Here is a 12,526-nt window from a genome sequence, read left to right on the forward strand (position 1 = left end):
CCTCGGGCCGCGGGGAGGAGTTCCGAGACGCGCGGAGCGGCGCGCAGAGCTGCGGCCGGACTCCGTGAGAGGGCGCGCGGTGCCCGGAAGCAGCGGCCCCAACCACCGCCCCTTCCCGCCCCCACACGTGTGAGGCGGCCGCACGGCGTCAGCGCGCGCGTCTCCCCGCCCCCACCGAGGGCCAACCGCCGGGGCGCGCGCCCGGGGGCGGTCTCGGCCGCGGAGCTCGCGAGAGGACATCACGTCCGCGGCGGCGTCGGGCGAGGGTGAGTGGGTGAGTGAGGGTGGGAGGGCGCGCGCGAGCGAGCGGGGGGCGGGCGGTGCCGCCGCCCAGCCGGGCTCCTCCACGCGGGGCCCGCGCCTCAAGCGCTGGCGCAGCGGCGGCTCGCCTCCGGCTGGCGGAGAGGCTACAGGACGGCGAGCGGCAGCGCAGCCTATTGCCGCCGCCCAGCCCCTAAGTAGGCCGCCCGCTCGCCTGAGCCAGAGCCGTCTTAGAGAGGCTGATGCCCGTGGCCCGGCGCCAGCAGGGGCGGCCGCCCGCCGTGCTGCTGGGGGCCCCGAGCGGAGCGCCGTCCTCTCGCCGGCGGAGGGCGGTGTCCTCTCAGCACGAGCTCCTCCGCGCCCCTCAGCGGCCGCCCCGCTGCGACCCGCAGGTGGCTGCCGGCCCGGCCCGTGGCGCTCCCTGCCCTGGGCTGCCCGTGTGGGGCGGTCGCGGACTTACTCAGTTTTTTCTTCTGTGTAGGCCAGAGAAACTGACGGGTGAGGAGCCGGTCCCGTGCCGCGCTCCGGGCTGAAAGACATCCACGGGGCCCGGCCTTAGAAATAAGTGCGTTAAATGAAAGCTTTTCCTTCCTCGGAGTGCTGAGGCTGAGTGAACTGGTGGTCATCACCCCAGTCTGCTCCAGCAGTCGATTCCCTCACCTGTATGGAAGCACTCGTATCAGGAAGTGCTGAGGTGTTTGCATTAGTCCTGAAATCAGATTTGATGTTTGTAGGGCAAAGCTTCCCCAAAGAGGGAACTCCAGAAAGAGCTCCTTCCCTAGTGGCAATCAGCCCTTAAATGAGGTCTAAGAGAGCTGCAGCCAGGCTGCCCCTTTTCCGGTCACACCTCTGAACTGCCTTCACCTATGCTCCCAGGACTGACCCGGTCCTTTCCCAGGTGATCCATCAGTGGTTCAGGCCAGGACTCAACAGTTACCATACACCACCCTCCAAGATAACAGTGGTTTCTGAACTTTCCTAAATATAGTACTGATGTAATCGTGTGTGTGTGTATACATACATGTGTATGTGCAGTCTGTAATGTGCTAATAAACGATGACTGAACAAATGTTTGAATTCTCATAGCATAAAGCCAAAACATGACTGTTACCAGTTTTCTTTTTCTTTAGAGAGGTTCATTTGTATTGGCATCTGTAAGTAAATAAAATATGCTTCTGTTAATACATGAAGTTATAGTGAGTAAATATAACGAGAAGTTAAACTTTGAAGACATTCCAGCTATAAGGATTCTACAAGTAGAACTTGAAGGACCTAGAACTTGTTGCACATACTGCAGTTGGGCTGGAAGGGGTGGGTGGTACATCTCGAGCAATGTTACCCTTGCCAGAGGTAACTGGAAAAACAAATAACTGGTGTGTTAGAATTTGAGGCACAGTGCAGAAGGTGCTGATGAATGAAGTCAGAACGTAGTGAAAGTAGTTTACCTTAAGGATTTTTAATGCAGGAACTTCAACATAACAGTGCAAAAGCTGAGAAGGGAAAACTTGCGTTGTTAATGTTTTAAATTCTTCAGTGAAATAGTATATGTAATTTTTAAGATAATCCCTGTGACATCTTTTGTGATCTTTGTTTTTCTTATCTTTTCCATTTACCAGAAATGTGCTGAAAGCAGACACTACAAGAGGATACTATAAGTGGAGGATCCAAAGTAAGTGCTGCATTTTAAAACTATTGCAATTTCTTTAATACAGGTTTTTTAATTAATGAAACTGTGGTATGAAACTTCTGTTGTTTTTTCTTTTTAATGAGCCATGTATTACCTATTAGCCATTATTATATATTATACATCTATCATATATAGGATTATTTTATAATCCTGGTAAAGTTGATGGCTTTTTGTATAAAAATTTTTGTCATGCAAAAAAGAATTTGGGGATACGATTAAATCATGTATTCTCTTTTTGAGAATTGTCATGCTTACAAGCCTTCGCAGATTTTGGAAGACTGTTTCTAAATGTTAGCAGCATTTTGTTTATATTTAACAGTTACTTGACAGTGACTCAGGTTACTCTACTAGCAGAACATGTTACAGCACAGCACTTCCGGACTGCCACCATACCAGTGTGTTTCAATTAAATAGATCCTGTTATAGATGAAGATGGGAGGCTGCCTTCTCACAGGGAGTAACTGAGAATGTTGTAGTAGGGTTGTACTTCAGTGTTAAGAAGACTAAACATTCAAGTAGCTTAGCAAAATAAGGAAATGGGTTATGTCAACTTAAACATTTGTAGTTTAGAAATGGAATGTTTCTGCTGTTTAGCTGCTACAGAATTGGTGAAAATTCTGAGCCCGCTCCCTGTCTCACCATCTTTTATATGAGAAGGAATTTTGTTCCCGGAAGAAGGAAGGGCAGTTTTGTTTTTAAAATAACCAAGGCAGAGCACCAAGCTTAAAGCCTCCTTGATTATTTCTGAGGCCCCTCTAAGATAAAACAGAGCATTATTCTACCTCCATTGAAAAAGCCAGACAAATTTTATGGCTAAGAACTGCTCCAGAGACTGTAAGAAGAGCAGCAAGTATGTAATCTGGATATGAGCAGAAGGTAGTATGTATCTGGAGTATTGATGTATTCCAACAAATCTGCTTGCAGCCTAAGCCAAACTGGAATCTACAACTGGAGTATCCCAGCCAGACAATAGAATGTAGTGAGAATAATCACGAGTGAAGTCTGACTTAAAAAGTAAAGTCATTTTCCAGAGTTTAGTAAGAATTTTTAATTACGGCTCTAGGAGTGTGGTGGTCTGCCTTTATGCAATCTTGCCATCTGTATAACCACACTGAATGTTGTGGTACGTTTGACTTTCCTAGTGTGTAAATGCTATCAAGATACTTCATGAAATCACATTTCTTCCCTGGTCTTAAAATGCAGTGAAAGCTACCAATAATGGACTTGGAAATATTCAACATATTATTTCTCTATGCTTCAGCTAATCACTTGTGAAAGTCAATTGCTCCTTTGATGGAAGAGAACCCGAGGTGCGACTTGGCTGGCTGGCTTCTAGAGGGTTTTGAGTTGGATGGTGCTGTCTCCTGCCTTGTCTGTACATTTTTTAAATTTTTTTTGGACAAGTTAACCAGCTTCTGAGAGAAATATCTCAACTGATTTGGTAACAATACTCCTAAGTTTGATGTTTAGTGGAGAAGTCCTCATCAGACAGAACTCTGATTGGCAGCAGCTGTCTGGGCAGTCAGAAATATTCACTCTGGACTGGCCGTATAGGACACCTTGTCACTTGTCTGGTGAGGGTGGCAAGTGAGGCACAGTTGGGAAACTGGAGTTACAAATAAAAATTTAGAAGACAGAGCCCAAGACTGGGCAGCCCATTCCAGTGCTTAACAACCATTTCTCTAAAGAAGCTTTTCCTGATATCCAACCTAAGCCTCCCCTGGCGCAGCTTGAGGCAATTTCCCCTCATCCTGTCACCTGTCACCAGTGAGAAAAGACCAACCTTGCTCTCACTGTAATCACCTTTCAGATATTGGAAGAGAGCAATAAGGTCTCCCCTCAGCCTCCTTTTCCCCAGACTAAACACCCCCAGTTCCATATTTTAAGATCTCATATTTGGGTACTTGGCTAAAGCCATTAATTAAATGTTTGAAAACTGCTTTTAAATCTGGGCATGATGCCAGAAGCAACAGAGTGAGAGAGGAGTCATAGTTGAGCTCGGTTTTGATCTTCACACCAAACAGTGAAACGCAAATGAACCAAATGTGGAAAAAAATAAATGGCAGGCCCCATGTTTTTACTTCCTTTATCAAATGTGATTTTGCAAGGTAATCAGCTATAATCTGTAGTCATGAAAAAGGTGGACAGTGGCATTTTTATTTCCATATTTTGTTTCTGGTATTAGAAGTCTGTTGGAAGGCTAGGAAACAGTTGCTGAAAACTTGATGAAATATTCTACAGATGTTAAAGTCAGTTTGCCAGACAATCCTTATTATAAATGAAAATGAGAGAGCTGATAAAAAATTCAGAAGCAGAGAAACTTGTGAAAACAGAGTTCCAGGTGGTACATTCCACTGAAGTCCAGTTCATGCCCTTAAATGGCTCTTACATCTCACAAAGTGACAACTTTCTCAGTATTTCCTATCTGCACAGAGAGACATCAACACACAGACAGGGAGGCATAGGCATTGTTGGCTCTATCCTTTATTTTGCTCCCATTTCATAGAAAATGAAAATGTATTGTTTGATGAGGTCCTAATCCTGCAAAGCTGTAAGTGTTCATTGATGACATCATGTTCACTGCACAAAGTTAAACGCATGCTTGATGCTTTTCAGGATTTAGAAACGGGTACAGCCTTAGGAAAGCAATAGCTGTGACTTAGCATAGGCAAGGAAATCTGTAAATGCCATTGATGAGTATTCACTGTAGTGAATTCTGGTCTTACGAAGTGTTCATATTTAAATGTAATCTATGTGGATGCGCTGTGTCACCAGTAATCTCGCTTTGTTTTAAAGCACTGTGTAAGTTGTACACATTAACAGTATTTTTGTATGTAGTGAGTTAGCAATCTTTCTCCATGTATTTGATTTTGTATGTAAGTCACTTTGTAAGTGTGAAAGCAAAGCAGAGTTTGTGCTTTTTTTTTTTTAAATCTTTATTCAGCGATAATATGGTGAAAGAGGGACATGGAATGTGTGTGTTTTGAACACGGAGCTTTCTGGATACACTAAAATTACTGTACAGAAATTAATGGAATCTTTATAATGATTACATTTGTCTTGAATTGTACCATTTGTGTATCACTTAGATTTTTGACTAATAAATCTCTTTAATTATTTCGGATCATTTGGGTATTCATTATGATATCATGTTACTTGGTGGGAAATACTTCCATAGCTTGTTTTTCAGGGCTCTTTCTTAGTAATAATAATGGTCTTAAAAACACATCCATGAGAAATACAACTTAAACCAGATTGTCAGAAGGAATGCCCTCGTGGTGAGATACAAGCGATGAATGTGATAACAATACTTGCTATCATGAAATACTGAGGTATTGGTCCAAAAGCAAAGCTGAGCAGGTAACAAATGGGTTTGGGCCTTGCTTTTACTTCTTCAAAAAATGCCAGTGTTTCTGGAGTTCAGCTGATACATTTTAGGTAAATACTGAATGTAGTTACATCAGACAACTATATGAAGTTATGGGAATGATTGAAAGTCTCACTATTTTGTGGGTTAATGTATTACATACTGCAATTCTGTCAGGGCTTCCTGTTCAGCAGAAGAATTTTAATAACCTCTTTGTAATGGTAACAGTCACCTTGTTTCAAGTAAATAATTAATGAGAAGTCATTGCTCAGCCTTGGTTGTTTCTGAATTTGTATGGGCTATTTACATTATTTCTTCTTTGCATCAATGTCAGTTGTAGCAGCAGTTGTACTGTAAATTGCAAATGCTGTCAGCTTATAAAAGTGAGCAAATGCGATCAGTTCGTACAAAATGTGAACCACCCATGTGGCTACAGGAATTAAAAATCTTCCAATATGAAACTAGCTTCAGAGAATCACTCTGCATCTGTAGATGGTTTCAGCCATCTTTCTCTGCTTTTGTGAATAATGCAGTGTAACTGGTGACTTCTCCTGGAATCAGATCAGTGTGGTGAGACAAGCTGTTCTGGCTGCAGCAGATCTGAGTTGAGTGGTTAATGACTCCCTCCTTCCTCTGCCAGATGTTCCACCCTTCCTCAATTTTACCAGCTTAACCATTTGACTGCTTTCTTACCAGCTCCTTTAAAACAGGCCTAATTTTAAAAACTCATCTGTGCAGAACTGGAAAAACAGGGAGGTGGACTCTGGGAAGTGTTGAAATGCTGATGGTAACAACCTGCAGCAGTCAGTAGCACATCTTTTTCTGCCCTGAGAAGGTTCTGAGCAGAAGCAAATGTAGGCAACACAGGGAGAAACTAGAAATCTGAAAATGAGGATGGATAAAGTGCTGTACAATACATACCATTCTTTTTTTTTCTTTTCAGACTAAAACAGGCTGGTTAACATTTCCAAATTTACTGTTTCTTAAATAGCTTTGGCAGTAGTGGGGCCAGAATGTAGTCCAAAAGACAAAGTTCTGTAGCAGTAAGTGGATGTAGTCAAGAGACTCCACATCTGATATGGCAGATTGGGAACATCTCTTTGAGGCAACAGTCAAGGGAAGAAAAGATACAATAGGAAAAGCACACGGAGAGTATTTGGTGGGTAAAGTGAAAGTTGGGATAGGTACAATAGGGGAAGTGATTTGCTGATAAATGGCAGATGGAAAAAACTAGTGCATGTGGGAAGAGGAATTGAGAAGGAAAGGGGATACTGGAATGATCCATGGAAGCAAAGAGCTGTGATCTGTTGCCAGAAAAGAAATAATGGATTTAAAATAAGAAAAAAAAAACCCTGGGCTATGGAAATAATATCTTAGTAAATAATACTTAGTGAATATGTTGTTTTGATCAGATTATCAGTAATTTTCTAGCAGGGTCTCTAGAAAAAAAAATAGAATATAATGTAGTGGAGGGTTTGGGATTTTTTTGTTTGTTTGTTTTTGCAAAAATGTCTTTTAATGGAGTTCAAAAATATGTCTTTGAGGAAGGAGAGGCATTAGGTTTTTCAGCTTTCTTTTTTTACCGATTTACTAACGATTAAGCACTCGGTGTGTTTTGGTGTCAGTGAACTGCTTTAGCCAGTGTTTAGAAACACTCCCTGATAAATGACCTTTGGTGACTGTTAGATGATAGAAATGTCTCAGATATCAGAAGGAATACTGAAGTAAGTACATTTTTATTGTGCTGTTGAAGAACAAAATGTCTAATATACAAATAAAACTTAAATTACTATGTAGGAGAGAAATTACAGCTTGAAATGTTTTCAGACTTAGGAGTTTGTAAGTTGTGTTTCTCTAGTTCCAATAGTTCTGTTTTTAAAATGCTCAGTAAGAGCTTTTTCTGCATTATGCAGAAGGATATTAGAAAATGATATTTAAAAATATTTCAGCCTGTGCTGTAAGGGTTTTTCTGTCTGTTCCAGCAGTTCAGACAAGGTCATAGTAAACCAGAAGTAGGATGGTGGAAATCATCTGCCAGACCACTGATTTTGTCAGTCAGCACAGCTGCAGATGAATGTGGTGGTTCTAACAGAAGTGACCTGTGTTTGGTGACTGTCATCAGACCTACCTGGTCAATAGCTGGAGCTTAAATTATTTTAACATTTGCAGTAGATGTTCCAGGGGTGTTCTACGTTTAACAGCTCTTACTGAGGGTTATCCCTTAATTTAAGATTTTTCAGAATAAGGTGGTGTTGCACTTTCTATATTAAAATCCATTAGCAGTGTTTTCCTTGTAATTTAGAAATACTGTGTTCTTTACTGTGAGGAGCAGTTTATGGACCAACTGTCTTTTACTCACATCATATGAGTTACATTTCATTCTTGAGGTTATTACTTTCACTGTAAGTTTATAAATATTTTCCTTAAGATCTCTGGAAATGATCAGTCTTAACTGAATGAATGAAATAATTTCTTGCAGTCAGGCTTTCTTAGTTTTCAGACTGCACCTAGAAAAGTTATATCTTTGAATACAAGAGGTTTTTTCTTCTCTATATTTATTAACTTTCTGTTGAGCAGGTCTTAAGTTTTTAAGTATTTCTGAAGGCCGTTATGTTTCTTTCTGTATCAGCTTATTCTTGGATGCTGCCAGTTCTGAGTAAGGGGAGGACTTTTTTGTTTCATTTAATATGGAGGAACATGAGAATGGTGATTGTTTTACAAGGGGAAAGTTTAGTGGCTGTTTTCATTTGAAACTGTTATCAGAGATAATACTAAAAAATAGCAGATTTCTGGATGTTAAAGCTGTTAAGTTTAGCAAACGATGCAGAGCTCTACAGTAAGCAGTTCTATAGACGGTCTCTGTTATTTCTTTTCTATCAAGCAGCTTTGTAGAAAATGAAATATTGAAACATACAATAGTTTAGCAGATAAGACTTCTTTGAAAGTGGCTTTAGGCAACATTAACTCTCCTGACCTAAAGTTTCTGCACTATTGGACTTTAGCTAATTTCAGTATGGAAAATGGAATTCCAGTTCATGTTAGTCTTGGAGTTCATGAGAAATTGTGAGGGCATGGACTGTGGATTACAGCATTAAACTGTTTAGAACATCAGAGTCTTCAGGCACCCTACTAATAACATACTACTTCTGGTTATTTTAGAGTATGGATGTTGATCTGGGGATTAAGTTGGATTTACTTATTATCTTTGTTGTGTACTCATAAAAAAGCAATAAGTGATATCCCTTCCTGTGGTCTTGCTTTGTTAGCTGGGATGCTGGTGGGCATCTTAGAAGCATTCTTGATTTGAGAAGTAAAAAGGTTGGATTTTCTTTTGCAAAGAGTATTGTTTTATTTTTGAAGCCAAAATACTCTGTTTGCAGTATATCTTCATGCTTAATTTCTAGTGTTCAGTAAGTTGGGGATATGTGAGGGCTTTTTGTTTTGCTGTTTATTTTTTTACCTGAAGCTTAAGCATTTGGATTTAAGCATTGTCTTATTGAGCACTGTTACTGTACCTATGAAAAAAGTATTACAGTTCTTGGGAAGATGCTGTGGGGTGTAAATCTGTTATGGATGATATAATTGAGTTCACATTCTGACCTTTTGTCACTACTATATAAAAAATCAGGTCACTGCATACTGCATGGGGTATGAGCAGTAGAACTACCATTCACATGCTCACTGTTTGCTTCACTGTTACCAAATATAATATGACACTTTGTACTGTTAGCTTCTGGGTCAGGTGAAATAATTTGCTCTTTGACTCTGCTGTATTAGATGCAATTTGGAGAAGAAGTGAGTGAAGACTGAGGTGGAAAGAGATTGTCTTTCTGAAGCCATGAACCTAAGTGTGACAGCTGGTATATAAATGATGAAACCTGGGCGCTATTTTCCTTTTAACAGCTTTTAAAAGTTTGCAGTGGACTTGGTAAAGCCCTCATTAATACTTCTAAGCCAATCAAAGTCATATTTGTCCTGTTTCAATAGCAGCTCTGGCTAACTGGAGTAAGTAATGTGAGAAATATATTGACTGTAGAACTCATTCTAACTCTAGGATAATGACAAACACAGTGGAGAATAATTTAGTGAAGAATTAGGAGAGTGCCAAAATTTTGCGCCACTGCCTCTTTCAGTTGAGAGAGATGGGCGTTCATATCCACACAGCATGCATGTGATGAATAGGTGTATATAGTATACATAGCTGTGGGTAACCGACCCCCTGGGAGCAATAGGGAAGTCTTTAGAATCTTCCAGTCGTAGATCGTCAAAGGGTTTGGTCTGATTAAGACAGTGGCACTATAAACATTATCTTAAAACTTCCACCACCTCCTTTAGTGATCTCTGATGGTATTTCTGTTGACACATTGCACATTGTAAACAAAATCGTTATAAAATAGATGATTCATTGAACTTCTAAGTTGGAAATGTTAACCTAGGCCTCTATTTTATTTCTAGTTAAAAGAAACAACGTAGAGGAGATCAAACACTTCTAACAACTTTGCAAAGTAAAACCAGTCATTTAGGACAGTTGCATATATATGATCTTCTGCCATGCTTTTTGCAGGGATTATAGAGTGCTAAATGAGAGAACAGAAAAGGGAATTTTAAATGTTAGCATAAATCATATGAAGAAAGTATGATTAATAGCTGCTGCTTAGAATTTTCAGAACAGTGAATTTTTAATTTACACATTTATCTACCATTTCTAATTTTTTTCTTTTGTTCCACTAATGGGTTAAATTGTACAAGTTTTAGTTTCAGAAATTAAGAACAAGTTGGCCAGTTTCTTTGGGAGCTGATTGAGCATCTGTTTGCGTTGTTAATATCTGAAAGTAGCTGTGTTGGCTCAAGTTAACAGACAACGAAAGCTTTGTGAAAAAGAATTTCTAAGCTGTCTTGAGGTTATGGATAGGGACTACTTAAACGGGTGCCATCTGCCTGTGTGCGCTGAATTGCAGTTAAGATATACTCATCGTGATATTTGCAAGACATCTTCAATTGAAGTTGCTAATAAGCCCTAATTGTGCTACATTATTTTGCATTCATACCGAATTAGTATTTAAGTTATTATTGAACATGAATAATAATTGAATTTTGTCTTGTAATAGTTGACTGTATTCTTTAAAAGGTTACGTCTTTGGCACTCCACATACAATGTTTTGTTAACAGTTTTAACAGTGTCTAGAAATAAAGAGAAGCAAAGTGTTTCTTTTTCAAGACATTTCATTTTACAGAAATAATTTTCTAACGTTCAGTTATGCTCATAAAGGAAGGTAGAAAGTAGCATGTTTCACAGGAAACAGTCCTGCCCTGCAGTTCCTTCCTCTTTGACCTGAATCCTAATGCTTTCCTTGCTTTGTTCTGTTTGAGGGCTTGGTTTACAGGCACTAAAATAAACAGAATAGCACCTGCAGCTTAGTCATTAATGGGAACATCTTGAAGCAGCAAAGCAAACAAATGAAATCATGGAGAAGTTAAACCTTTCCTGAAATGCCTTGGGTGTTCTACCAACACTCAGTTTTAAAGCTGAACAACATTTTGGCTATTGAAGAAGCCTAAACATGTTAAAGACTATGGACAAAGTTATTGATAAAAGTTATTTTGCACTGTCAGAGCTCCTATTAAAAAGCTTCTAAGATACGACGATGCTAAAATATCTAGCAGTTCTATGATGCATTAATATTAACTGTTTGATCTTGACTCTAGACTTGAGCTATCAAGTGCCTTAATAATACCAAAATGAACATTTATGCTTTGGATTGTTTAGGTTGTCAACTCCAATTACATAAACATGCTCTACTAACAACATCATTTATGTTTGCCTGCCATAGGAAATCATGGGCATGAGTCGCTCTAAAAGCACTGCATCTTTTCCTCTCCTTGGAGCAGGCTGCCAATCCCCAGCTCTCCTCTCTGGGAAATCACTTTTGTAGCTGACATGTGCCTCAGGGTTCAGTGAGCTAAATACTCCTGTGTATTTTGCATATTTATGTCCAAGCCCTTGGTGGGGAAGAAGGAGGTACAGATCTTCCAAGAGTGTGACTACTGGGACACAACTGATTTGAAGATTAGAAGGGAAATTTGTTGTGAGCCAGCCTGTGCTCGTGATAGGGCCAGCTGCATTCTGAAAGCTTGCCCTTATGAGAACACAAAGAACTGTTGTGTTCTCTATTGTCATGCTGCTACTTCAGCACACTATCCCAGATAGGGATAAAAATTAATGCTCACTTGTCAAATTGAAGTGATATGTGAAAGTGTACCTGTCCTCTGAAAAGCTTATTACTGTTCCAGAGATCACTGTCCTCACTGCAGATTTTTGAGCATTGACAAGGAGATCCAAGAGCTTCATGCAAAGGACTTGCATGGGCTGGTTGGTTCACCTGCTGGATGTGGTGCTTGAGCTATATTAAGAGCATCTTTTGTAGCGTTTCCCGGCACATTACAAAATAAATAAACAAATAAAATTTGCAATTCTAGTATTCTTTCCATGGCTGATTCTGGTGTTATACAAACTAATGGCTATATCATTAAAATTTTCTGAGTTTTACAAGTCGAGAAACTGAAACCTTTGTGATTTGCCAGCATGATACTGTAATAACTTATGTACTGTAGCCTGGCATCCCTCATGGCTAATCTGGTGTGACAAGAATTTTATACTGCAGTATAGCGATACTATGGTAAGATCAGCCATTTGACTTGGCCTGTGTGAAAGCAGTGTGATTCTGGAGGCTTTTTTCTAGCAGATTTTGTACAAATCAAACTGGCTTTAATGCCTAGGTATGCTGCCATTTTCACCGGTTACACTGAATAGAATACCAGCTCCGGTGTTCCAAGTGGCAGAGAGGTATGCATTTTCCCCCTTCTGAGGTTTCTCTAAGGAAGTATCTTTTAGAGATAAAATGATTTAAAAAAAAAAAAGAAGCAGCAACAGCATTTGTCTTGAGCAGTTAAGAAAGATAGCAACCACCTACAGTCTGTGAGGACACTTACATAAGAGTCGTTTACTGTACAGTAGTTCTTTCCCAGTACTGGCATACTGCTTCTGAGTAGTTGTCAGTTAAATGTGAACTGATGCCTTGCTTGCAAGGTTGGTGCACGTTTTAGTAATCTACTCTGAAGGTTAAGTAGGAAAATGATTTTGTTCTGTGATTCATTTTAGTACTCTTGCCTGTTTTGCCTGGTTGTGTGTAAAAAACCCTCCAAACTTGAAA

At 40.1% G+C, this 12,526-nt stretch overlaps 1 protein-coding gene across 9 annotated transcripts in view; it reads left to right on the plus strand.

The window, feature by feature from the left end:
• Positions 1–209: 209 nt before the first annotated feature.
• The window catches only part of MKL2 (MKL1/myocardin like 2), a 64,091-nt gene continuing 51,774 nt past the window's right edge, over positions 210–12,526 (plus strand). For 6 of the 9 annotated variants that reach the window (XM_046900900.1, XM_414735.8, XM_040647644.2 and 3 more), the window contains exons 1-2: positions 210–266; positions 1,878–1,930. The gene's annotated coding sequence lies outside the window, so the exon portion shown is untranslated. Of the gene's footprint in view, positions 760–1,877; positions 1,931–12,526 lie in introns of all 9 variants that reach the window. The other 3 variants (XM_015294270.4, XM_004945069.5, XM_046900901.1) reach the window with 2 other exon arrangements.

Source organism: Gallus gallus, chromosome 14 (assembly GCF_016699485.2).
Source record: "Gallus gallus isolate bGalGal1 chromosome 14, bGalGal1.mat.broiler.GRCg7b, whole genome shotgun sequence".
Lineage (NCBI taxonomy): Eukaryota > Metazoa > Chordata > Aves > Galliformes > Phasianidae > Gallus > Gallus gallus.